Genomic DNA, 26,954 nt, shown 5'->3' on the forward strand with positions numbered 1-26,954 from the left:
ACCCAACATAATCTCAAAATTACATCATTGGGGCCTAAGAGGAAATATTTTATACTTTATTAATAATTTTCTTACAGATAGATACTTCCAAGTAAGAATAGATAAAAACCTCTCTGTTAAAAAAATACAGAGGAATGGGATTCCTCAAGGGTCTACAATAAGCTCAACCCTCTTCCTCATCACAATCTCCGATATCCTCGACAAATGCTCTTCGTTAGTCAATTGTACGCCGATGAACTGATACTGTTTCCAAAAGGTAAAAACATGACTACTACTCAAACGCATATACAAACTGCACTAGACGAATTAAGCAGCTGGTATAACACCAACGGATTGAAATTCTCCGAACCAAAACAAAGTGCATTAAGTTTTCCAGAAAATACATACAAGAAATGCTCGTACTAATCTTGAAAGGTCAAAATTTAGAATTTTTGGAAAGTAATCAGTTTTTGGGAATTATCTTTGATAAAAAATTACATGGTAACAACATATTAACCACCTCAAGAGAGTCTGCCTGAACGGCATTAATTTATTAAAAACAATTGCCAGCCATAAATGGGGCGTTGATTCTTCGAGTCTGATAAATATATATAAAACAGTCGTAAGATCAAGATACGACTACGGCTCCATCTACTATGCATCATCATCAGAATTGCTACTGGTGCATTTGGAACAACACCGATTGAAAGCCTTTATTGTCTCACCCCTCCGACTCCGAAGAATCCAACTAAGTATGAACTGTGCAACATCAGTCTTGTCAAATAAAAATAACCCTGTTAATAAAAAAATCAACACAGATTGCTTCAAACACCTATTTGAAAACAAACAAACAACTATTCCGTTCTATGAAAGAATTCGCCAATATACAAAAACCGTAGAACTTGAATTACCAGATTTCTTTCCAATTAATATAAATATCCCCCTTCCTTGGACACAATCGTTCCGTACTCTAATGGAAGTATGTTTTCTATACACCGACGCATCCAAATCACCTAATGGCCTAGGAACTGCAGTAGTACTGGAAAATGAAATTTATTTATTTAAACACTTTCTACATAATAGCGTCCATACTAGAGAACCCTATACCATATTACTGGCAGTAATTATCGCTAGAAGAAATGAATGGAATAGAACAGCCATAATTACAGACTCCATGAGCTCAATACAAACCATTCTACAACTTTTTTCCAAATACCCAGTGGGTATCCTTAGTAAAACCCAATTACACCTTATCCACCAATCCAAGTCACACACAGGAAACGAAAAGGCAGACAAATTTGCCAAAGAAGCAGCAGATTACATCGAAATATCAATTGTTCGCGAAGTGGTAGCAAACGACTATAAAGGGACAATAAAAAAAATTTCAAGTGAGTGGAACAGATCGCAGGCGATATTAAAATCTATGGAACCATCGGTTCAACCATGGAAAAATAGTTTGAGAAATCGTATGGACCAAATAAAAATCGATTGTTTGAGGCTAGAGCACACTAAAGTGACACACTCATATCTAGTTAACCGAGAAAACCCACCAATGTGTAACGAGAATCTAAACGTGAAACACTTATTGTTGAACTGTCAAAAGTACAAAAACGAAAGACTAACTAACAACTTTCCAAACACCATAATTTTTGTACTTAATAATAATTGTAATACAGAAACTTAATCAAATATCTAAAAGATACTTAACTGTACCATAAATTGTGAATAACTGACATGTCGCTAATAATCTTTGAAGTTGAAACAAAATATGTGAGAGCCATGAAGAACTCAATTTTGAAATTATTAAAATTAAATTAAAATTTATTAAAAATTTAATTTTGTTCATGAAAGAACATAAACCTCAGTTATGAGAAACATTGTATATTAAAAACTCACTTAAAAATCTTTTATTTTACATAAATGAATTTAAAATATCCCTGCTGCTCATATTCCAATTCTGCCCGGTTTTATTTTTCAATGAGTTCAGGATCGCTTCTCCTTTATACGAACTCTAACCTTGTTAACAATTTTTTTCCTCTTTTCATTCAAAATCCCCAAATTATTTTCTATCTTTTGTTCAGTTTATAAAATTCAAAATTTAATTTGTTTATGAATATTTTGTTTAATAATATTTCGAATATCGAATTGCCTTCCCACTGTTTCATTTTTATGAATTTATTTTGTTTGACAAAATCTTATATACACGAGTAAGTTTTGTGAAAAAGTTTCACTGTAATCTTAAAAACGTTCCAATCTTGTTTTGTCTTTCTGTGTCCATTTTTATCGTTTTCACAACTTCTGATACCGAGTCAAACCATTTTATTCATCCGTTATTATATTTTTTTATATCTGCTCGTCGCATTAACTCTTTCAGCTCTAAATATATACATGGTGTCCGAGACTTGATGCAAAATATTCGGGAGTGAGTAGATGACGTGAAAATAATGGTGTGACATGGAAAAAATATTCTCATACGACTTCTCTCTTCTGAGTTATAGGCACTTAAAGTTGCGAAATTAGAATATTTTCTAAATTATACATTCGTACATTATGAATTTTCAATGGCTGATTACGTATGTCCATGTAGTTTGTTTGAATAAATAATTCTATACTACTATCTGAGGCCAGGAGCGGCTCGTGTCAAATGGTTAATAATCCGTAACTTACAGGACAACCTGTACAATCTAAAAATAGTAAAAATTGATTTTTCTATAGATTTTTCAACAAAAAGGTACACTTTGATTCACTCGATATTATTTTAGTTTTGGGGATATGTAGATTTCTAGATCGTACATGCCGAGGAAACCGTTCGCCATAAAGAGATATTCTGAAGAAAATGATCATGAATTGTAATTAAACTTACATAAGGAAAAAAAATTGAAATGTAGAAAAATTGAATTGATTAGCTTAAATTTATCAATTTAAAACAAACAAAAACTATAATAAATATTCGAAGTGGGCACCTGGCACTTTTACACATTTCCGAAACCTAAGGAGGATGTTTAAATGTTTACCGATGAAGCTGGTTTCACACGACGGTTTTAATAATTCCCACAATTCACATTTATTGGCAGATGAAAATCCTCATTACTGAAATTTTAGAAAAAAAAATGGAAGCAAAATTTTAGTTACCGACTCAAATGTCTTTATTTTATAAATGGAAACGAAAAGTGTTTTAAATACTCTACTTGTAGTATAATTTTATTATCAATAATACAACTGAACAGAACAACATAAATCTTCTCACATTTCCCTTATATTTTTATCGAAAATCTAAATCAAGCACTAGCTCGTTGGAAACACAATCAAAACCCAACACAAAAGCATTTTCATTCGTTTTATAACAAAGGCATACTTATTTATTTATTTTCCTGATATATAGTGTGTGTTAATCGAAGGTTCGCTTTAGAATTTATTACCCAGCCGCAGGGTACCAAAATTGTCTAGAAAATCGAGATGGTTAACAATTATGATGTAATATTCGCTTCCTTACAAAGATTACATGTTCTAAGCATTATAATGTATCTAAATAGTTACAAAAGACTTTTTAAATTCCGTACGGAATTTAAAAAATTCCTTAATATTACGGAATTTATTGAGGTAAACGGAATTTTCTACATAATGTTCAATATTTACATTCTATTCGAGTGAAATTGGTTTAAAATATAAAATATTGTAATCGATTAGTATATAATATAAAAAAAATGTTTACGTCACTTCGTACGTATTTGTATAATTCGATCGTTTTTAAATACACACAATACCAGATATTATAATAAAATACTTATTTACGTTATAAATCCCGGAAGTGATTTAATACGGTACGAGATAGATGTTTATGGACGAGGCGACGATGGAGCCGAGTCAAGAATATCTAATCGAGTACGGTAATAATAGCTTCACGGTTTTAAATGAATAAATTTATTTTTCTGATTATTTCAAAAGAGATTGGGAGAATTTAAGAGTACTGTGAAGTATAAGGATATCGTAAAGTGCAATTTTCCGGACTCAAATTAGTACTGTGAAGTCGATTTTCTAGTACAGTATAAAAAAAAGTATTTTACAAAATTTAAATGAACCCTTCTGCAAAGCACTACTCCTGGCTCATCCCAAAGTTGAATTTTTGTTTTTTTCCCTTTTTGTATATTTTATCTTTGGAAAGAGATGGGAAACATATGGTGTTAAATCTAGTGAGTAGAATTGTGGACGGGCGTAATACTTCAGCGTACAAAAACTCGTGAAACTTAAATTATACAAAGGCGTATTTTCGTGTTTAACTACGCAGTCATTGAAGTGTGTTTTGAGTTTTTTTTAACAAATAGCTTCGGAAATATTCTAGGAAGCTCTCGAATAGTCAATAGTCTGTATAGAAAAAAAAATGATCAAATTTTCACACATTCTAATTTATTATTTGGATCGTAAGTTGTTTGGATCGTTCACGAATCATTACCACTCTCAAATCACTCATACCACCCATTAACAAATTTAGCCAAATTTTTTCTACAGCTTGAAATAAAACTCAATAGCCCGTATGGAAAAAAGATCAAATTTTCACACATTTTAATCTGTTATTTGGGTTGAAAGACGTTTCTATGAGTCATAAGTCATTTCTTCTTTCAAATCACCCATTAGCAAATTTCGCGAATTTTTTTTTACGACTTGTAATAAAACTCGAATAGTCAATAGCCCGTATGTAAGAAAAGATCAAATATTCACCCATTCCAATCTGTTATTTGGGTCGAAAGGCGTTCGATCATTCATGAGTTATTTCCCTTAATGTCAATGTTGTTCAAGATGTGGTCGATCTCATTTAAGTTAAAATAGTCCACGTACAAGTAAGTCTAAATGGATAGAAACTATTCATCTTTATACGCATGGATAAGAATCCAATTAGTTGGAATACGTAGTATGGTACATTTGCTACAATATATACAATTATCTTGTTTATAAAGCTATTTAATTCGAGAAGCATTATGCTTACTAAACCCTGGTTGTGTTCTGTTCATAATATTGCTACAATTTCAAAAAACGAAGCATTAATAGAGTTTTTCTATATGTCTATCTTGACCCTAATATTTAACGGTAGTATGTATCAGTTAATGGCGTCAAGGAATCCTAAACTGTAACTCGTATATATCTTCCCCTCTCGGCTGATAAGTTCTCTGTTTGACAGGCGGACAGCTCTATAAATTGAGAAGGAGTAGCCTAAAAAAAGTAGCTGTGGAAATTTTATATCCATCTTTAGTTTAAAAGTTAAAGCAACATTAGAAAAATTCGACGACTGATGAAATACCTTTCTATCATTGAAGAATACTTATTGAATGAACTGATTTGATTACTTGAACTCTTATGTTGCGTCACGTCTTCAAGTGGAACTATGTCACCATGTCGTTGGTAGTTTGATATGAATCCAAACTTTATAATCGAAAGTTGTATCAGAAATTTCTTTGATTGTGTGGTTTTAACCAAAGACACTCGAAACAAAACTTATATATGCACCTAAAAGTTTGGTTCCTACGTGAATTTTGATATTGTCATTTCTAAGTACACTCAGATAATTATTAAAATGAATCCAAACTTTATAATCAAAAGTTCTATAAAAAATTTATTTGGTACTGTGGTATTAACAGAAGACACTCAAAACAAAACTTATATATGCATCTAAAAGTTTGTTTGCAACGTGAATTTTGACAATGTCATTTCTAAGTACACTCAGATAATTATTAAAATGAATCCAAACTTTATAATCAAAAGTTTTATAAAAAATTTATTTGGTACTGTGGTATTAACAGAAGACACTCAAAACAAAACTTATATATGCATCTAAAAGTTTGTTTGCAACGTGAATTTTGACAATGTCATTTCTAAGTACACTCAGATAATTATTAAAATGAATCCAAACTTTATAATCAAAAGTTCTATAAAAAATTTATTTGGTACTGTGGTATTAACAGAAGACACTCAAAACAAAACTTATATATGCATCTAAAAGTTTGTTTGCAACGTGAATTTTGACAATGTCATTTCTAAGTACACTCAGATAATTATTAAAATGAATCCAAACTTTATAATCAAATGTTGTCTCAAAATTTCTTTGATACTGTGGTATTAACAAAAGACAATCAAAACAAAAATTATATATGTGTCTAAAATTTTGGTTTCAACGTAAATTTTGACAATGTCATTTCTAAGTACACTCAGATAATTATTTTCTATGAATCTTAATGGCAACAATTTCGAAATATTGATAATGAAAATTCGACTTTGTTCACTTTGATTTACATATTTCTGATCATGTATAAATCACTATTTTTATAGGCATTGATTTTTATGAAATAAATTATAATCACGCAGTTATCATGTATTCAAATTACGAAATTATGTGTAAATATCAATAAACGGGAAGATAAATCAACCAAATTCAAGCATCAAATGTTCAAAATTTAAATTCGTAAACTGTTTTCCATTGAAATCGATGAATATCAATGTTTTAGGGTTATTCGGATAGAAAATTCATTGCTAATTAAAGAAAATAATACAGATCAAAAACAATTTATTTAAAGATACCATTAAACAAAATTTGGTGAATTTTCGGAAATTTTGAAATATTAAATATTTGAAACGTCAAAATTGAAATAACTCAATATGTGTCCATAGCAACGTGATAAAATGAACTGTTTTCATTATAATGTTGTACTGATTGGTGGTCTTCCATCAGATGACTTTAGATTAATTAATTTCATTGGAAAAAAAACTCTCAATATAATTTATTCACGTAGTAAATAAAAACAAAAGAGTTTTCCATATAATTTTAGTATGAGTGAGAATTCTGTATTTTTTTATAACCTCGAAAACTGAATGTTCAAACTCCTCGAACAATGTTAGGAGGTTAGTTAATATTATTATAGCTCTAGCGTCAGTCCCAATTGGACATCTATGAGAATTAATTGTTCGTTATCCTTGTGGATGATAATTTGACCTCAACAACAGATGCAGCAATTGAAGCGATGTTGCCGAACGGTCGTAATATTTTGAGAAATATATAATGCGATATTTCGGTATTCCATGTAATCACAAATTTGATAACAATTTAATACATGTACATGACTATCTATTGGTTGAAGTTACAGCTTCCTGATAGTTTTTCTTAGCCTTCAGATGTTATTGACAGTATATTCTATAAAGTATTCAAATTATCAGAATTATGAAGAGAATATTTTGAATAAGATACTAATTTTCTTCTAAAAAGTATTTCAAAAATTTATTTGATGTACGTAAACTCAACTTTCAAATATTATGAAAGCATTATTGTCAGATAATATCGGACAGTATTTGATACCACACTATTCACGTATGGTTGTCAGCCAAATTTCGTAACTTTTTTATCTTACAATTTCGAATAAAGTCCGCTCCAGCACTCATGTCGTCTGATATTTTGATGGTATTTCATTTTTTTATATACGAAGGGTATTTTCAAAGTTTCCGACCCAAACCCTTCAAAATAATAGTTGTCGTCTTTCTCCTCAACACAAGCGTTCACGTATGCGATAACGTCATCATCTAATGATAAATTCTCTTTTTCAAATAAAATTACAAGGTTGGGCAACAGAAAAAAGTTGCTAGAGGCTAGATATGATAAATAAGGTGGGTTGTCAACCAATTTGTGAATTTTATCCATGGTGATGATCGAACTGTGAGAAGGTGCGTTTTCCTAACGGAAAAGCATTTTCTTTTATCTCGAATAAAGTCACTTTCTTGCAATATATCATCAAGCAATGATGCCTAATACTTATATGTTATTATTCCACCTTTTTAAAGATAGTTGATGTACACAATCCCATGACTACCCCATCAAATGATCATTCTTCCAACCTATGAAACACACACTTACATCCACTTCTCATGATTCGAGCATTTGTCGAGGATTAAATTAAAAAATACACACAAATTCCTTAAGACAAATTTATTAGTTTCAACTTACTCTGATTCAGAATAAAATATGTGGATGATTGTACGATGGGGACAATAATATTGAATGTTAATGCGTATGTGTGATGGAAGATATTAGGAAATCTGTCATAATAAAAAAAAATACTCTTTGTGTTGAGCAACTTTTAATGAGAAAGCAAAAACTGCAGTTTACACTGTTAAATAAGGATTAACAAATATTATAGTCAATCAACATTATGAAGATTTCTATGGTATATATCAAATGTTTTTGAAAGAAAAATTGCGCAACGAAATCAAAGAGCTTTTGGAAGCTCTGCATGGAGAATTTCCTTCTTCGATTGCAATCATCAAAAATTTAAAGGTTCAATGTTTTCTCACTTTGGTTCTTGATGATTCACGACTAAGTGACTCGAAAATGGCTGCCACGGATGATAACGAATTAAAAGTATACTACACACCAGTATTTTATGCTGTTCAAGCGTACCCAAAAGGGTTGTCCCAAGGTAACGGCCACCGTTTTTTTGGAATTGACAAGATTTACATCGACTAACTGTAAACGGTCACATGGTTATAGTGTACATAATCATTGAGCCGATTGTTCAATGCTGTTAACTAGATTTTGCACCGTGCGACTTCTTTTATTTTTAAACTTGACAATATCACTCGCCTAGCAGAAATTTGAGAGCATCGACAGCATAGAGGCAGATATCGAGAGAACGGCGAGAATATTGAATAATAAATCTCTTTTTTTTCTTATCGAACCACCCTCGTATTGCAATTTATATCGGACCATCATCCCAATATTTAGAAAATAGATTGTGGAATCATCAAATCGCTAGAAAATAGAAATATATTCTCAAATCCTGAAATATAGAAAGGAAACAGGGTACAATGCAAAAAAAATTTTTCCAGAATTATCAATGTCAAATTTATGTTTTACTTAACACAAAAATTAGTACGGAATATGAAAAGTATTTTAATTCTTAACTTTCATATGAGAGATGAAAAATATCTAATCTTCATACTTCTATTTAATATCAAACTTTCCAGTTTCTATATTCACAACAATAATTTTATTTATAATAAAATAGGAAAAATAGAATCAATCGAATTGAGTTTAAGTTATGTTTACCGAATATAGCAAACGCTACAAGTTTGTATATTAGAATTAAGCAACACACGGCTGGCTTAAAGAGGAGTGAAGCAAAGAAGGGTAGCATACCCCGACGTGTGTAAAAAGCGCGCGCGGGGTATCAGAAGAAATCAATATGAGGGACGGCCTTACAAGCGCAAGTCTGAGGCTCCCAGTTAGCTCTTGGAACATCAGTTTGCCTACGTCCTGCTATCTTTTTGCACGGCTACCAACTATCGAAAAACTATTCACTCATGTGATTGTATCGAACGTGTTCGAAGTCCGTCTTTCTCGAGATAAACGCTCCAAAAATGAATTATATGAATTAAAACCAATACAAAAAATAATAATATCAGTTAAACAGTCTGTACAATTTTCACGAAACCACGTGTGTTATTTAAACAGTGCCAAAAAATTGTTTAACTTGTTTAGTGATTCTACAACATTTTACTTCTTACTGAAAGGATTGACTTCCGAGTGGTCTGAATTAATTCATTTCGACTTTTTCATTTAGTCGTTCAAGCATGCTATCTAACAACACACATTTCACATTTTCACCATTTTTAAAAATATCTCACCGCAGTGGTAAATGTTCTTGTATATCATACAAATAAACATCTTTTTATTTGCTTGTTTTGCAACTTTTAATTTCTTTATATTGGCATGCAACTATTTAACTTTATATCATCCATTTATAAGGCACATTTTAAATCAAAATATATTTCGAATGCTATACAAAAATAAACATACAGATAGTGAATAGTTTTATACTTTTATAAAGTATTTTTACATCATTACATCATTAAAACAATCAAGATAATGAGGTTTATAGTTATTAACAAAAATATTTTTAATAGTATATCTAATACCTTTTTGAAAACTTCATTAATGAGATCGAGAAAATAATATAATAGCAATTGTTGAAAAATTTCTTTAGAAATTATTATTTATTGCACATTAACTGATGAAAATTCTAAAATGCTACTTATTCACCGAAAGAATACTCATTTTAAAACTCTAGAAAGATCAATCTACATTGAAATATATTCATTTCAAAGTATTAAGATATCTAATATAGGTTTCTCACGAAAGAGAATAGGGAATTTCCTTTGAATTCCCAATGGATTAATATTTATTTCGCAGATTTTGGAGCACTGCTTCTGAGGTACTGATGAAATTCTTGATATTCCGATTCCAGTATTTCAGTATAAAATAAAAGTAACAAGAAACATTTTTTGAAACGATAGTATATAAAAAATCATTCCAAAATATCGAATATTATTATTTATATTGATTTTCGAAACAATCTAGTAGCTTGAATTATTTATGTGGAGATTATTATCAATTGAATTATTTTCACACTGTTATCTGCCTAATGATTTTTTGAAAAATGTAATGCAATCAATCAATAGCACAATAAATATTTCATTATAAGTTTTGAGTGAGAAATCCTTAGGGTGGTAAAATATTCTCGTTTACTAATTTTTACTGAAAAAAAGTAAATAATTCGTTCTCAAGTTTTAGAAAATCTGTGGCATTTAATTGGTTTATTCTAGACTATTAAGACGTATTTTTTAGAAAATGAGAGATTCATTGGTGCAACAAGTCATGGTCTCCAGAAACAACTATTAAATTTCAGGAGATCGGGTGGATAATTTGTCGAATCTATGTGTTCTTCTTTTTCATTCATTGAAATGGTTTTATCCAACTCGATTATTAATTTGTTGTTTGTCATATTACAGTATTTATTGTAAGAGTTATATACTACAAATCAATTTTTTTCAATTTAACATCGAATTTGAAAAAATGACGAAAGCGCATTTTGCGTTCTCGCCAAAAATCGAAGTAGAAAGTAAATGCCATGAATAATGTAATTATTTTCATAACGCAATAATCAATAAAGCTAATTTCTCTCTATTATGCCGTGGTAATTACTTAAGACATCAAACCTCAGAAATTATAATTCAACATCTTGTATATTTACTCCTAGTCTAAAGTTTTCTTCGTACAATATTTGATAAGGTTCTAAGTAAATTTGTAGAGTTGTATCAATATTCGTTCCTGTAGATTTCTTGAATATCATATAAGAATTATTGTAGTGCAAAACAGCTACTCAAACAGTATAAAAATAGGGTCAAAAGAAAGGTAGGAGTTTTTTGGTAAAAAGCAAAATCTGTTTCATATAAACTAATATGTTTGGATAATGGTACGTCATGATTATATGAGAAAAGTTTAAAGTCAACAATCAATGTCAACTTTCTACTTTTCCAACCGAAAATGTCTAGAACACGAACATTTTGATTTATTATTCAAGTTATATTTGTCAATCTTCTTTAACAATATACAGAAAACTCACGCTGTGATTTATAGACTAAATTCAAAACTCCGCATGGTAAAAATAATACAAAATATTCAGATAAAGTACTCAACTGTCGTTTGTGTGATACATATATCAGAGATAAATTCCTAAAATATGTAGAATGTGGAACAGCTTTCACGAGAACTTGGTATCTAGCCATAAAGGTTACTCTTCGATCTGTTTATTGGTATGGTATTATAAGATTTAAAAAAAAATCATATCATATATTTTTCCACACGTAAGAGGCATTACATATTTCTCTAAAGCGCAAATTAATTGAGAGTTATATTCGATTTAATTTGGAAATTAATTCCTGGAGCATCGTTTCGCTTCAATATATCTTCGGTAATTGAAATATTAGCCGAGGTCGAAGTTGAGGTTGAAAAAGAAACGTACTGAGCTTCCACAGCATTCACGTTCTAATGACGTTAAAGACTAAGTTGATTTTACTACACTTCCTGATATATTAATGCTAACCATATAATTATCGACACAGCAAACTTACTGAAGTTTCCAATACTGATAGCCTTTTACAGTTAAAAAATTTTCTCCTGCATTAGCTGAAGCTGTCGGGAATGACCTGATAAATCAGGTAATTTCACTTCTGCCATTTGTCAAATTTATTCATTCCCAGCGTTAATTTTATATGTTTGCCATTTTGGTAATTAAAACAAAGCTTATCTCGCCCGTGTGATTTGCGAATTTTTTTCATATAAATATCAGATGATTTTATCACAAGGTCGAATTGAAATCTTCTTCATTTTCGAAGCCCACCTGAACAATTTGTTTCTGTAAGACCAATATATGAAGCAGAACTAAAAACACACACGTCCGTAGTATTTTTTTAAATTTAACTTTACCAGAAAATACATTTCATCAATTGCATATGTTAGAAATTTTTGATTTTCGATTCAAAAATGAGCGCAGTTTCATAATTTTTTCCGTGGTAGACTAATAAATACTAATCAGATACATTATTCATAATTACTATCATTTTCATTTTTCACTTTCTTCACTTTTATACCCTTCAAATTCCACTTTTATTCTTAAGAGATTTCATATTTCGACGTTGGTTTCTTCATCTCGTATCTCATTTTATTCCAAGATATCTCTAAAAAAGGAGTGTTAGTGGGTACTTCACTATTTTCCCATTTCTTTTTTCTCTTAATCTTTTTTCTCAGAACTTTTATGCTCCATTGGGAGATGACGGCCTCGATTTTGATGGTACGGGAAAAACTTCGAAAGAAATGAAGTTTATTTGTTCATTATTCATTGATTTCCAGTATTAGTAATGGAATTTCAAATTTCTTTCTATAGAAACTTTACTTCTTGACTTGTTGATCCTTTGCGCAATTTGTTTGGATGGAAGTCTAAGCTGGCAAATATGTAATAGGATAAATTCCAGTACATAGAATGGTATTTTCAGTAATATTCAATCATACAGTTTGGAAAAATCTAGCGTAATTAACCCTGCTATATTATATGGGATCTTTTCTATATAGAAAACAAATTTCACTGTAGTATAATTTATTATATTTGTTGTATCGGATGCGCACGGTAGAGAACTTTCGATAAATCTGTCATGAAGGTTTAATTGAAACATAGACAGATTTCTTCATAATCATAAAAATCTTGATTAGGTCAGACGATACCAAAAAAAAAACTAGTACATATTTTACGTTCAATACTGCTCAAAAATTGTAAGTCATACTATTTCCAATGTTCAAAATGATAACCGTTACCTTTAGTATATTATATTGTCTTTCTAACCCTAAAATCACTTTTCCGAGAAAATAGAGAAGTGAGTTCGGTAACATCACATATTCGTTATAGCTGTCAAGTGATTTGAGCTCACACTGCAGTTATAAATTCCTTATCCCGAAGGAAATCTCTTTCATTGTATCCTGTAATTTTTTTATTAATGTGTGAGCTGTATTTGAAGTGTTTAATATAGATCGAAAATCCGATATTTTCCTATTGTTGAAATATTAACAGATTCGGTTTGGATAAATTATACGTAGAACCTAAAGAAGATTGAAACTGAAAAGCCAAAATCACTAATTCAAAAGTCAATTCAAATTGATGTTATATTCGCATTCGGAGTAATCCACTCGTGAATCATTCCATAATAGGTTTTTTGTTTAAATTCAGTAACCGGTGATCTTTAATTTCCTGAATAAGTTCCCAGAGGAGTGACTGTACATAACAACAGAAGATATGTGTCTCGAACGAACCTCGTTTAAATAGCGTCTGTAACATTAATTTAGGTAATATGAATGATTCGTACAAGAATTATTTTGAAACCAAAAAAATGTGGTTAGAGGAAATATATGGGTCTCGAGTTTAATGCAACAGTTTACAGGCATGAAATTCATTTCGTTTTACGTTGAACTCAAACAGTTTGTAGTTTAGCAACTATGAATTGCCAACAAATGTAAAAAGTCTTTTGTTGGACTCAATCCAATATGTCATTGACATTTTATCCTATCGCCTATATCTGTCGCGAAATATTTCGTTTTGTCAAATTTAGTTATTCTAATGTGGGTTAATTGAGCAATAAATTAGGAGTCTATATCCGGTCTTAGACACTCGAGATTATTATTTGGACATAAGAAGAAATAACGTATTCTTATAATGACGGTACATTGTCATTAGCTTGAGGAATCAAAATAAAAAACGAAGGCTACTGAAGGATGGGTGAAGAAGAAGGGAAAATTCAGGAGCACATTATTTTTTCATGCACCTAAATATCAGACATCCGTGTCTAAATAATCGGTGAGTCCGTGGTTGAACGTGGAAAAACTAAATAGTAATCACATTTGACCACACCAGCGGTCACAGACCATTTCCTTATAGTAGCAAAAATAGAACAAATAATAATACAGAACGAAGACAATATAAGTAAAAAACCAGAGGAAATGATAAAAATTTGAAAAAGACGTAGCAAGACAAGAATATGAAGAGGCAGTAGAAAAAGAACTGACTAAGAGAAGCTGTGCCCTAGGTATGGGAGAATTGTGGACAAACATAAAAGAGTGCTGCAGTATGTAGTAAGCTGGAATAAGAATAGTAAATCGTGTAAAAATGGGTCCAAAAGGAAAGAGTAGCAAATAAAAAAACAATGACAACAAAATAGAAAACAAGAAGATCAAGTGAAATGCAAAGAGTTAAAAAAATATGAAAGAGATAAAGAAGAAGAAAACAATGAAGAAAAAATATTTCAATGGAATGAGAACAGAATAAAATGATGAAGTACTAGAATAGTAGAGTTCATGAAAGCGGTTCAAAAGCTCAAAAATTAGAAAGTACCAGGACTGTATGAAAAGTATGCAGTGTAGAGGAATCGAGGAGAGAAAATCTGTAGGAAAGAAAAAGTGCCAATGAAGTGGAGGGAGGGTTAATAATAACAATAGCAAATAAAGGAGGTCTGAGAGAGTGCATAATACTCTTAAATGCAAAGGAGAGACACAACAGATCTTCCAGGTTGGAGTGCACGTACAAATCTCCCATATTCCCACATACACCAAGAAACATGCATCACGGAGTTCCTGAAATCTTTATTTATCTGAAATTGTGAATGAAAATTACTGTTGATCTAAAAATACTTCTGGTGACTACAATTTCACTACTTGATAAAAGAATAATTTTGTTCAACTACTATCTGTTTACTTGTTTCCATGGAACGAATCTATTGGAAATCTATCGAGAGAATAAAATGAAAATTCTGAAAACCTATTTCATGTGGAGTGATAGTTAATCGCTTTTTGTACAAATCTATGAGGTGTATACAGCTTTAGGAGTGTATCAGATCCAATTGAAAAGGAAATATGTTAATATGTTTCACGTTTTAACGTTGCTTAGGGAACAAGAAGTTTAGATTAGTATCATTACTTCCATATGAAGTAAAAACTTTCTCATGTCCCATTAGTTAAATTACATCACATAAATTATGTGCTTTGTTACCTCTTTTGCCCTGAAACGGGTTTTTTATTGTAGTCTAGTAAAACATTAATTACAGTTTTTGCTCTAATGATTTGCAGTGGTCCATTAGTCTCAATAAACATTTTTTTACAAACTTAGTTTATTTGGATGACCATTAATAGATTAATTACTATATTTTTGTATCAATACAGATAAATAAAACGTATTCAATTTTCCTTTTTCAATTCTATCGTAATTAATTTCGATTTCCAGCTTTCCCCGACTTCACTATACTTTATGAATATGCTTATTAATGGATTTTCATAGCTTTTATACAGCTTTACAATGAATTATTCCATGGTAGCAAGGATTAGAATTCAATATCCTTTCTAGTATCAAAAAAGTCTCTATATTTGTCCACTGAAATGTCCACTGCTGAATATTAGACATCAATGAATTTGTTGTATCAAAAAATATAAAAGAACATGACTATCAGCGTACAGTGGAAACTAATAAAGCTACAATCATGAAATTGTAGTTCCTCTTACAAAGTTACTTTCTACTAAAAAAATATTTGGTTTTTTACATCCCTAAGGGAGTCGAATAGGTGCTGGAAATGAAAATTAATAAGTTTAGATACTCTCACTCTTAAGTTTAGGCTAAAGATTTAAAAAAATTCAACTACGCAACGCATTTAGTTTCTTAGAAACCATTCACGTCGTTCTTTTAGTATTTGTTCTTTGAATTACTTAAATGAGTGAAGGAATTTTGGAAAATTCAATTCCTGCAAGGGTGCACAATGGGAGACTAGACGTTATAATTGGTGATTCAAACAGTTAATAGTCATCATTAACGGGGGTAAAATAGGACGCTATATTTTTCATAAACTTACTCAGAATTCATTTTTTATCTAAAAATACTTTTCTGAACTATGAATTCATATACTGGTTTAATGGATACGTATAATACAAATATATAATTTTCATGTCATTATTTCTGAGTATTACACAAAACCGCGCGATAAAAACCACGGAAAACAGTTACAAGAGTTGTCAATGTCAGCATCGATAAAATTGGGTATCGAATTGGCATTAAATACTTGTTTTTGTAAGGCAATAAGCCTACGGAAACGGAAGAGGAGCTAGATACAGAGACTTTGTACTATCATTTACGTCCGAAAATTTTTAGGTAAAAAACTATAACAACCAGTTATATCACCGGAAACGTTCCCCCAAATAGTACATTTCCCAGGCGTTATTGATGCCGCTTAAGCAAACTGAGATTGATTTTTGCATGGATTCATAACTGCAGATGAATCCCGGATCCATCACTACATGTCTGAAAGGCAAAAATAGTCAAGACAGTGGATTGAAAAGGGCAGACCTGCGTTTTTTGAGGTTATGTTCATCAACTCTATTATAAAAAATGTGAAAAACTCACTTTCATTATGATTTAATTATGATATTATGATTATAAATCACAAATTGGTACAGTAAAGGAAAAAATTGCAAAAAAGCGACTACATTTGGAGAAAAGAAAGTACTTTTCCATGAGGACAACAATCTTTGGTGACCACCAGGGTTGAAATCCCAGAATTGCATTTTCATTTGGTCCACCACGCACCATATACACCAGATTTGACTTCCAGCGAGCTTTTCCTATTTCCTAACCTTAATGTTTAACTTGCGGAACAGAGATCTTCATCAGACTCATACGTAAATGCCTATTATTTCGGACGAAAAAAATCTTGTTTCTTTGTTAGGCTGGAAATTCTAGTAGATGATAATAAATAGTCTGTTCAGTTTTCAAATAAAAAAGGTACGTACCCTACTTTCATTGTAATATTTCATTTTTTGTTTGTTGTGAACTAGTTCTTTCCGGGAACATGAATGTCTTATTCTTGGTTAGGTATATTGGGACCTATTTCCGAGTTATTTTCATTATTCATTTTAAATAAACAGACTCGCAAAATAGAATGATAAATGAGATTTTTTAAAAGCCATTGATACTTTGTCCGTATCAGAAAATCGTGCTGGAAATATGACGCTCATTTAAAATTTCATTCAGTGCCAATTCATGGATACACGTCTCTATAAACTACCCCAACTTGGTATTTATCTCCAATACACACATCGAAAAATATATTTGAATCGTTTAGTAGCATTTTAATTTATTATAAGAATAAATGGACCGATTCGGATATTTTCATGAGTTCGTTTGAGTTTATTAGAACGGAATAGATAAATCAAAACAAGAGAATATATAAAAATGAATAAAAATGAAGGAATACAATGTTTGTTTGATATTGATCGAATAAGAAGCTTGATGTTATTTTGAAGGGATGAACTTTATTAAGAGTAAGAAAAATAGGAAATACATTTAGTGAAATATAATTAACTGTATCCATTGATTGTAATTATTTCTATGGTTTCCAGCTATTGTTGTCAATTGTTACTAGTTAACACCTTTTAATCACATTTCAACAATAATAATAAATACTAGAAACATGCCCCTGAATATTTCAAATCTTTTTTCCCCCAAAACTCAAGTAATTGGTCTGAGAATCTCGATGAGGGGATTATCTAATTGATACGCGACTGCAAAATAACCATCAGAAATTTTACTCATTTGCTAAATATAATTAGGTACTGTAGACATAAATGTTATTTTTAGATTGCGCTAAAGAAATTCTAATAATTATCTCTCTCAATTGGTTCCATTAAATGATTTATTAGCTCTTAACAGTGGTCATTCCAAAGTTTATCATGATCTTAATACTTGAAATTGAAATCTAATCACCCTAAAATTGTTAAAAAAAGTTGGAGGTCTATAATTTTCACGATATTAACAGTAAGATACCATAAAATCAAATGATGGGTGGAGTTTGTCGTTTTGTAAGTTTCTAGGTCTTGTGCTTCAATGGTCAAAGTATATTCTATTTTATTGAAAACGAAGGATTTGAAATATCAACAATATACGTTGAATATATAACCAACTATGATAAAATGCTATTTATTGAATTAAAACTTCAGAATACTCTGTACTGTGAAAAAAAATGAGTAACTGAATAGAATAACTGCAATGCAAGTAATAATTTATTACTGCCTTGCCGTACACATAACGACTTTACACTAACCTAGAATGCAAGTTGTATATTTTCTCTATTGTGCAATGGCTTTTCATTCATCTAATTAACCACCCGAATTCTTAAGTTCAGTCTTTGCATTTCCGAAAACAAAAGATGAAATAAAAATTAATTGCTTTAAAGAGTTTCCGTGGTAACCTTAGTTTGTTTGAAACGTCCCAGTAAATTCTTTCTTTAAATATAAATTCTCAGTATTATAATTTTAGTTTGAAATTAGCTGATTTCAGTACTGTAAACTAGTTTTATTAACGGTAATCTATAAAATACCTATTTTACAAATAATTGGCTGCGGAGATAAAAGTTAAATAAAGCACCAAGTAATTTGCCCATTTCATGAGAGTTTCCGCATATATCCCAAGATACAATTTAGAAACTAGAGAAGCAGTTTCAGGAGTTCGGTCATGTTAGAAAGATATAAAAGCGGCTCTCAATGGATTGAGTGATGAAAATCAAATTAGATATATACTTGAGTTGTGAGAAAAGCCACATATAACGAGTAAACTTTACTACATTCAATTTTAGCCGTACATCGATTATGAATTTATCCAATTAGAAGACAGTATGTTTTCTGATAAGTTCTTTTTTTTACTTAATGGTCATGCCAAACACCAAAATTGTCGCTACTTGCCAATAAAAAAATCCTCATTGGATGTGAAAACAACACACGCATTTCCCTTAAAAGGCTAACGTTTGCGAAGGGATTGTTGGAAACCATATCAAACTTCAAAATTATATAATTTTAACATTGGCAAATTGATATCTTGATCCTGAAAACCCTCCAGTTTCAGTGAATGCAATATAGTTTGACCACGTTATAGTACGTCAGAGCAATATTTTTTGTAGTTAGCGAGACGAAAATCCATTGCTAGGATCACATAATCTTACATTATTAGATTTTTATGTATGGAGATCAATGCGTTGCATAGAGAATTGAACTTTTTGATTTACATGACTTAAAACAATGAATAACGCTTACTTTATCGACATCCATCATCCACATTTCACATTTTATTAGATTTTCCATCATATTTCAGTTTTTGGTTGTTTGTAGTGAATTTTTGAAATCATATTTTTATTTCATTCTATCTTAATAACAAGTAACAAAAACTTGAAAGCAAAACTTTTTTGAATAGAGAATGTAGAAACCTAAACGATATATCACAAGCATACATTTTCCATTTAAAATATTGTAGGGTGTAATTTGTCATTCGAAGGGGATTAAGGTATGGATCAAATTTTCACGTTATGAATGTTAATTTATTATTCAAATTTGACGTGCTTCGGGATTTTTCATAAATTCGTTTACTAACCGAAATTCATATACGCTTCTCCAAAAGAAGCAAACGAAATTAAGAGAAAATTTATTCATAAAGGTAGGTCGTAACTTCTGGAAAATTAAGATACGAATCTACCTATTTGGTAACTATTCGGTAGTTTTGGAGAGAGTGTGTTCTGACGCTAATTTTCAGTATTCTAAATTCAGCATTCTATACCACCTTTATTCAATTTTCTCACCTGAATTATTCATTGACGCAGTAGAAAAATTTTATTTTAAATAAAAAGATAAAGATTTATTGTCCATTGTTTAACTGTATATAAATTGAAGATATCCAATTCGCATCTGAGGAATTTACTATTATCGACAGCATCACTGAAATTAAATGAAATCAACTTGAAATAATATAGTCATATTCAGAATTTATAACAGTTTCTAATCAATTCTCAAATATTTGTCATTCATCCTAACTAACGGAAATATTATCACTAAAATATTTCTTTGAAAGAAGCTTCTATTTAATCAATCTCATGTTCTCAAAGTTATTTTGTAACTTCATTCTTTTTCCATTAATTGACGGTATTGATTGCCAAAAACAAACACCATTTCCATATGCAGTTATGGTAATGATAAGCTCCAATTTGGTACACCATACACTATTTCGAACAAAAATATAGTACAACGCAGAATTTTCATGCTCAAAGCATTACACCCAAAGTCTGTATAATCCTCACGTCGGCACATATTGCAATTCCCTGTTGTCCATTTCTCTTTTTTTACAGGTTATTGCATTAAAGGTAAAATTTGAATACATTACTCAGTTTATCCTACAGTTATTTATATGATAATATATTGGCCTGATTTTTTGATAGCTTTATATTAGAAATTAAATGAAAACATTTTCAAGAAATTTCTGTGGAAGAGAAAAAAAATAAAGTGAAAACTAACCCCTTAGCTGAATATATACAAGGTGTTCCAGGATGCAAAAAAATTGGAAGTAAGTAGGTGACGTGAAAATAAATCATACATTGAACATAGAGAATTTTTACTGGATGATTACGTGAAGTAAAGAGTCCATTGTATTTAATTCAGGGGAATTTGTTGAAAAATCGATTGAAAAAGTCATTTTTGCTATCAATCAATTGTATAGGTTGTCCCTGTAAAAGTTACGGATTGTTAACCATTGGACAGAAGCCGCCCCTGGCCTTCAGATAGTAGTGTAAAATCATGTATTCCGACAAAAATACTACATGGACATCCGTAATGATTCATTTAACCTTTTCACTGCGACGCCCTTCTATAGTCGGACAATTGAAACCCATTTTAATAAGTCTAGACGAATGTTCTGTGCCTGCAGAAGACAATCCCTAAAGTCGGGCGCAAGATTTTCATCATCTGACTGCTGCAGGTGATTAAAATAGTCCCATAAACGCATTCTAATGGAATTTAGAAATTATCTAAAAAGTGATAGTAGCAGGGAAAAGGTTAAAATTCATAATATACGAGTGTATAATTTATATAACTCATAAACGAGGGGTCGTACGAGAATTTTTTTCATGCTAAAGCTTTATTTTTACGTCATCTACTCACTCCCGAATTTTTTGCATCAAGTCCCATATAATTTCGAAATATCTGTAAGTAAAATTTCTGCTTGTAGCACCTTGTTCCAAGCAAATTTAACTCGTGGATTAACCGCCTTAGAATCTGTAATGGTTAGTATATTTTAGACATATTCTACATACAATTGAACCTGGTAGTTTACATATACATGGCAACAAATCAATGCTAGCTTCCTGGAACAAAACCATTTCAATAGTTGGTGGTATGAAGGAAGATCAGAAGCTTGAAGGCAGATATGGAGTAATCGCATAGTAAGAGGTCTAGTCTAGTCTCCAATCAATAATAGCGTTTTCTAGGTATATTCATGAAGTAGTCAGAAAGCCAATGTCAAGAATTATTCCTCTCAATGCGGACAGCTTATATTTCACTCGCCCATTTTCTATTCCATTTTTACTATCATCGCTACAAGTTTCTTAGTAGTTGAAATTCTCGGTTGTTGTAAATATCACAAAAACTTCAATTGTATGTTTCGAATTTTCATAATAATATATAAACAGATTCGAAAATCACAGTAATTAATCAAATTGACAAGTATAAAACAAAAGTTTCTTATCAATCATCCCCACTTGACGTTCAACTATAAAATGATCCTCAAATTCGGAAGTATTTGATTGATTTTGTTGATCATACACACCAAGGAAAACTATGAGAAATCGACCCATTCATCTTTGTCCAATACCATTAAATTTACACTACTAATATATGTCTCGTTTTCTGTCACAACACAAAAAAAAAAAGAGAATGGGTTCCAAGTATCTTGTGTTTCAAGAACTTACTCTGATAAATTAAGTGAACAGGATGATGTTGATTTAACAACTTTGCCCCAACGATACGGAACCATTTATGTTGGTTGACTCACTAATTTTAGTCAAATATTTCCATTTTCTTATTGCTGTGTATGGAAATCGATGGACTGGAGGAGAAGTGTCAGTCGTTAAGCATTGTATCTATCTTTGTATACTTAAGAAACTGACTTAACGATGCAAGTTTTGGAGAAGCTTTTATATAGAGGAAAATCATATAAGATGGACATAAAACCACATCTAGTATATGTAACTTACGTTTAGTAGATTTTAATAATCTAGAGTGAAGTGTGAGAAGGTGAAGATTCAAAATTTCTTTGCTCGATTTCGTCGATTTTGCAATAAATTAAGGCTTGAATTCAGATATTGGCATTAAATATTGATGTTTTAGCGAAGAAAAATCCTCCTCTAAGTTTTTTTGTAACAGAAATTCATTCTATCCTCCAAGATTCTGTATCTCTTCCTGATTACTACTCAAATCACCAAAAATGTTTTGGTTAAAAATTAATACGTCGTCTTTGTCTCAATCTATTCTATAGTGTTTCATCAGTTGCGTCATAGTGCATGCTCTACATAACATCCCTTTCACTCTTTACTTTCTGACTCCAGCCCCATTTCTTTACAAAACCTTCTATTGAACTAACGGTTTAATTTAGTTTTTTGTTATAAAAAACCTTTCCGTCGATGCGAATTTGAAATGAAATTTTGCAGGTGATTTGGTAGAGCCGGCCTTCCAATTCCATCAGCTATAGATTTGAGTAGAATTTCTGTTCTTCTCAACCTCTTCCTAATTTTTTCAAAATCTCTATATGTGGGATGAATGCATGTCCAATAATGGGAAACTTATATAACTAACCTTAATAGATTTGCATTGGTAAGTTTCAGATGAATACCCCCAGTATGGTAGTACCTGTATCAAGCAATTTAAAAAACTATAAGAAGCTATGCAAAAAATTTTATCAACATTATCTTCCGCCAATACATTTTCTACTTCCAATACCATAGTAGGAAATTATATGATTCTAATCTAGCAAAATGAAGTTGTGTAAATATTTTAAAACTTCTCCTAGTTGCTTTTCATTGTAATTGGAATCCTCTACCTCACTTTTGCTGATTTGCAGATGAAATCACCACACGCACGTTCTCCAGACCGATTTTAAAAAACGCTGGCGAGTGGATGTCACCTATTCCGCACCATATTTTGGTTCAGTTTCTTGTTATCATTAGGCGAGAATTTTAGTAGAGGACTCTATTTTACATTACAACAGCGAGTTTGAGTTGTGTTTGAGGATTGGTCGGCACTGCAAACAGACAACACATATAAGCGTGTATAAATTTCCTCAATTTCTCACTTTTTAAAATTTTTTCTTTGGTTCAATTGAAAATTGATTCTAAAATAAATGAAAATCTCAATCTTTCAGCCTTTTTCTAAATATAATTAGACATTTATAGAATGTGTTTTTGATTACACTAAATAACTTTTTATCCTCAAGTGACATGCCTTAAAATATGTAGAAATAAAATTTCACTTATTTTACGTCTTTGTTATGATTAATAGTTTTCTCGTCCCTATGTATGTCAATCATTCATAAACTTTTTAATATAATATTTCAAGTATACTTATTAATGTATTGATGACTTGTTAATCTATATTATGAATGTTGAGATGTCTGTCCTATGTGAACTGTATTAAAATCAATACAAGTTATTTGATTTATGATATCATTCTTTTGTTTTCGTGTTCCAGATTCTATTTTATATATCAAGTAACTTGATATTAATAATCATGACACTGTTCACCTAAAACAGATATCTCAATGCCTGGAAAATTGATCAAAAATTCATCAATAACTTAAAAAATAAAACTGCAATAACAAACCATATAAGAGTGAAGAATTCTTGTCAAATACCAGAAAAAGTAATTTTTATAAATTAATATTTCGATAAAGACCGAAATATATGAAAGCGTCAAGATTATAATCCTGTTTCAAAACCAATTTTCAATTGAAGAAGACCTGAAATCAAAATGATTTATTCATAAAGGCACATAAAAATATCGATTTATTTTCATATCACGAAATAAGAATCGTGTTCCTAAGAGTATAAACAAATTTTCTCTCTATTTTTATAACATATTTGTCTTCATTTCCCACACTTTTTGAAGTAAACTGAATATTCGCCAAATTCCGTGGTCATTAAACTAATATAAATTGTAAAATTCAACTGGTTTCCTTTATTAAATTTATACTCATCCTCTAGTATATTCATTTTGTTGACGAATTTCGTTCCACCACTCTAATAATGATTTTTCACATTGAACGAATTCAGATAAAATTGTGTTCTGAGTGAATTTCGGCCAAGAAAACATTTACATTGAATAACTATGAAATGTTTTTCCAAATTATATCAATTAACGAATAACGTTTCGTAAAACAAAGGAAATATTTTGATTAGACAGATACACGTAACCAAATATTTACATAATTACGAACATTCATCGAGAGAAACATAAACCAATACCTAGAGGCATTAATGAATTGTTTATTTAATCTTACCGAAATTTATTAAAAGCAACCGTTAATTATATGGATGAGGGAAGTATATATGGGTTCAGAGATCAACCCTCACTTAAAATTACATAATTTAGATTATTATTTTAGAAATGAGCCAAAATTTCATCTCTTTAGATCACTTCTACTCTAATTTCTTATGTGTATTCTCCTAATATTTCTCTTTTTTTCTCCTAATCCTCATTTAACATTAAATCCTATCTTATTTCATCTATATATCCCAATATGTTCCAGACTGATCATTTAGATCTATTTTCTCTTTACTCTATGTTTGATTTCAAAGAAACTTTCACTTTTCTCTACATTTGTATCTTGTTCTGATTATTTCATTTTTTTCGTTAATATTTTTGTCAGCACTGTATTGAACTCCTACAAATAAGGATCGTATTAGTTATCGATTGTGCACACTAATAGCTATCAATCTTCTGGTTATTCGATACCTCTGTGAGTGTTCTCCTGTTTGTTTATCAATATTTTCGAACAAATTTACTGAGATTTGCACTAGCACTGCACAAAATTGTTATGACTTTTTAAATCACGCTACGCCTTATTAAATAAAAAAACTGAATGCTTTCAAAATTTCCATCAATGCAATGAACTAAATTTAGTTAGTTCTAGTGGAAAACATGACCCGATCATTTTCACTTCATTCTTTAAGTGCGGTTTATTTGAAAAAAGCTTCCACTACTAATCTGTTACTAATTTTTTGATTCCACTTATTATAATTTGCATTCCTGTATCGAGCATGTTGGTTACCTTTGGAACATCCTGAAATTAGGCAATACGAAGTATATCAATGGTAGAAATTAAAATGCAAAATGGAGAGGACTAGAAACTTATACGAAATTAGCTAAATAGTGGAATTAACTTATTTCTTAGATCTCTTCATGTATTTATGTCTATAAATCGTCTTGATTGTGGGTCTCTTCTGATTTAAAATTAATTTTTTTATAATTTTTTAAATGCAGATGAAAATTTGACGTTTCGACCTGTTGCGGTATTAATCGATAGTTTACTAAACATTATCTCAAAATAAAATAAAATCAAAATACAAATCTGTTTTAACATGAAAAATCAATGTTTTCTCAGTTCTTACATCTCAAAAATATGTATAAGTCAAATTACTCATAGTTGTATTAAAATTTACGAAATACAGCTGAAATAAATTTCACTTAAATTATTTAGGCCTTTCTCGTTCATATGAATATGAACTATTTCTAAAAATTCTATTTTTCGTGTATACTGTTTCGAGAATTTTTGGATCTTCATAATTGAATTTATGTTTTTTGATATTTCGAGGTTCGATAATTCAGTTTCATTCTTTTCATCGTATTGATGACCTTCTAGTCTATTTTCTAAATACTGAGATGTCTGCCCTACGTAGATAGCGTCACAATAATTACAAGGTATTTTATATACGATATTACTTTTTTTATTTTTGGGTATTTGAGGTTTTAGTTAAGTGAAATACTTAGATAATGTATTACGTCTTTTATGACTTAAACTAATATCGTACATATGATATGGATAAATGTTTTATATTTTTATGGTTAGTTTCTGTTTTGTTTCTTAATTGATTATAATATCTGATCTGTTTAACCTTTTCTTGAATGTGAATGTGAATGTTGTTTATAACTTTTTCTGGATAAATATTTTTTAGTAGTTTTTGCTTTTTGATTAGCTAAGCTCCCGGATGTGATAGTTGGATAGATCTAACAGCCAAACTTATTATCACTGATCTTTTTGTGACATAGGATGACATGACATTAAAGTTTAAACATATCGAGGACCAAAAATATCCGTATATTTTAATTTATAAATATACTGTTTCATCTTTTTCAGTACAAAATTAATTTGACATTGAAATCATGTTGTTTGTTATGTTTATAATGATAATAGCTCCAAAGCAGTTGAATTACTAATATCTAAATAAATAAGAATCGATAAAATGTTTATTCTCTTTATTATTCATATATTTGAATATGTATTCACGAAACTCAGTTCACAGTAATCTACCTAGAATAAATTCCCAAAATGAACGGTTTTAGTTCTTTCATCAATCATTTTCAAAATTGTTGTGACGGTTGCGTTTCCTGCAAATATAGAGATCCAAAAAAAATTATCAGAAATATTTCCGTACGATAACAATATTAACAAAATATATGTTTCATTAAGTATCGGAATCGGAAAACAAATCAT

The 26,954-nt window shown here is 30.4% G+C and overlaps 1 protein-coding gene across 1 annotated transcript in view; it reads left to right on the forward strand.

Annotated features, from left to right (window-relative positions):
* The first annotated feature begins 9,457 nt into the window (after positions 1 to 9,457).
* Positions 9,458 to 26,954, forward strand: part of LOC130899758 (protein unc-13 homolog A) — a 179,597-nt gene continuing 162,100 nt past the window's right edge. Inside the window, exon 1 of the mRNA XM_057809940.1 lies at positions 9,458 to 9,541. The gene's annotated coding sequence lies outside the window, so the exon portion shown is untranslated. The remainder of the gene's footprint in view (positions 9,542 to 26,954) is intronic.

This window comes from Diorhabda carinulata, chromosome 11 (genome assembly GCF_026250575.1).
Source record: "Diorhabda carinulata isolate Delta chromosome 11, icDioCari1.1, whole genome shotgun sequence".
Taxonomy (NCBI): Eukaryota; Metazoa; Arthropoda; class Insecta; order Coleoptera; family Chrysomelidae; genus Diorhabda; species Diorhabda carinulata.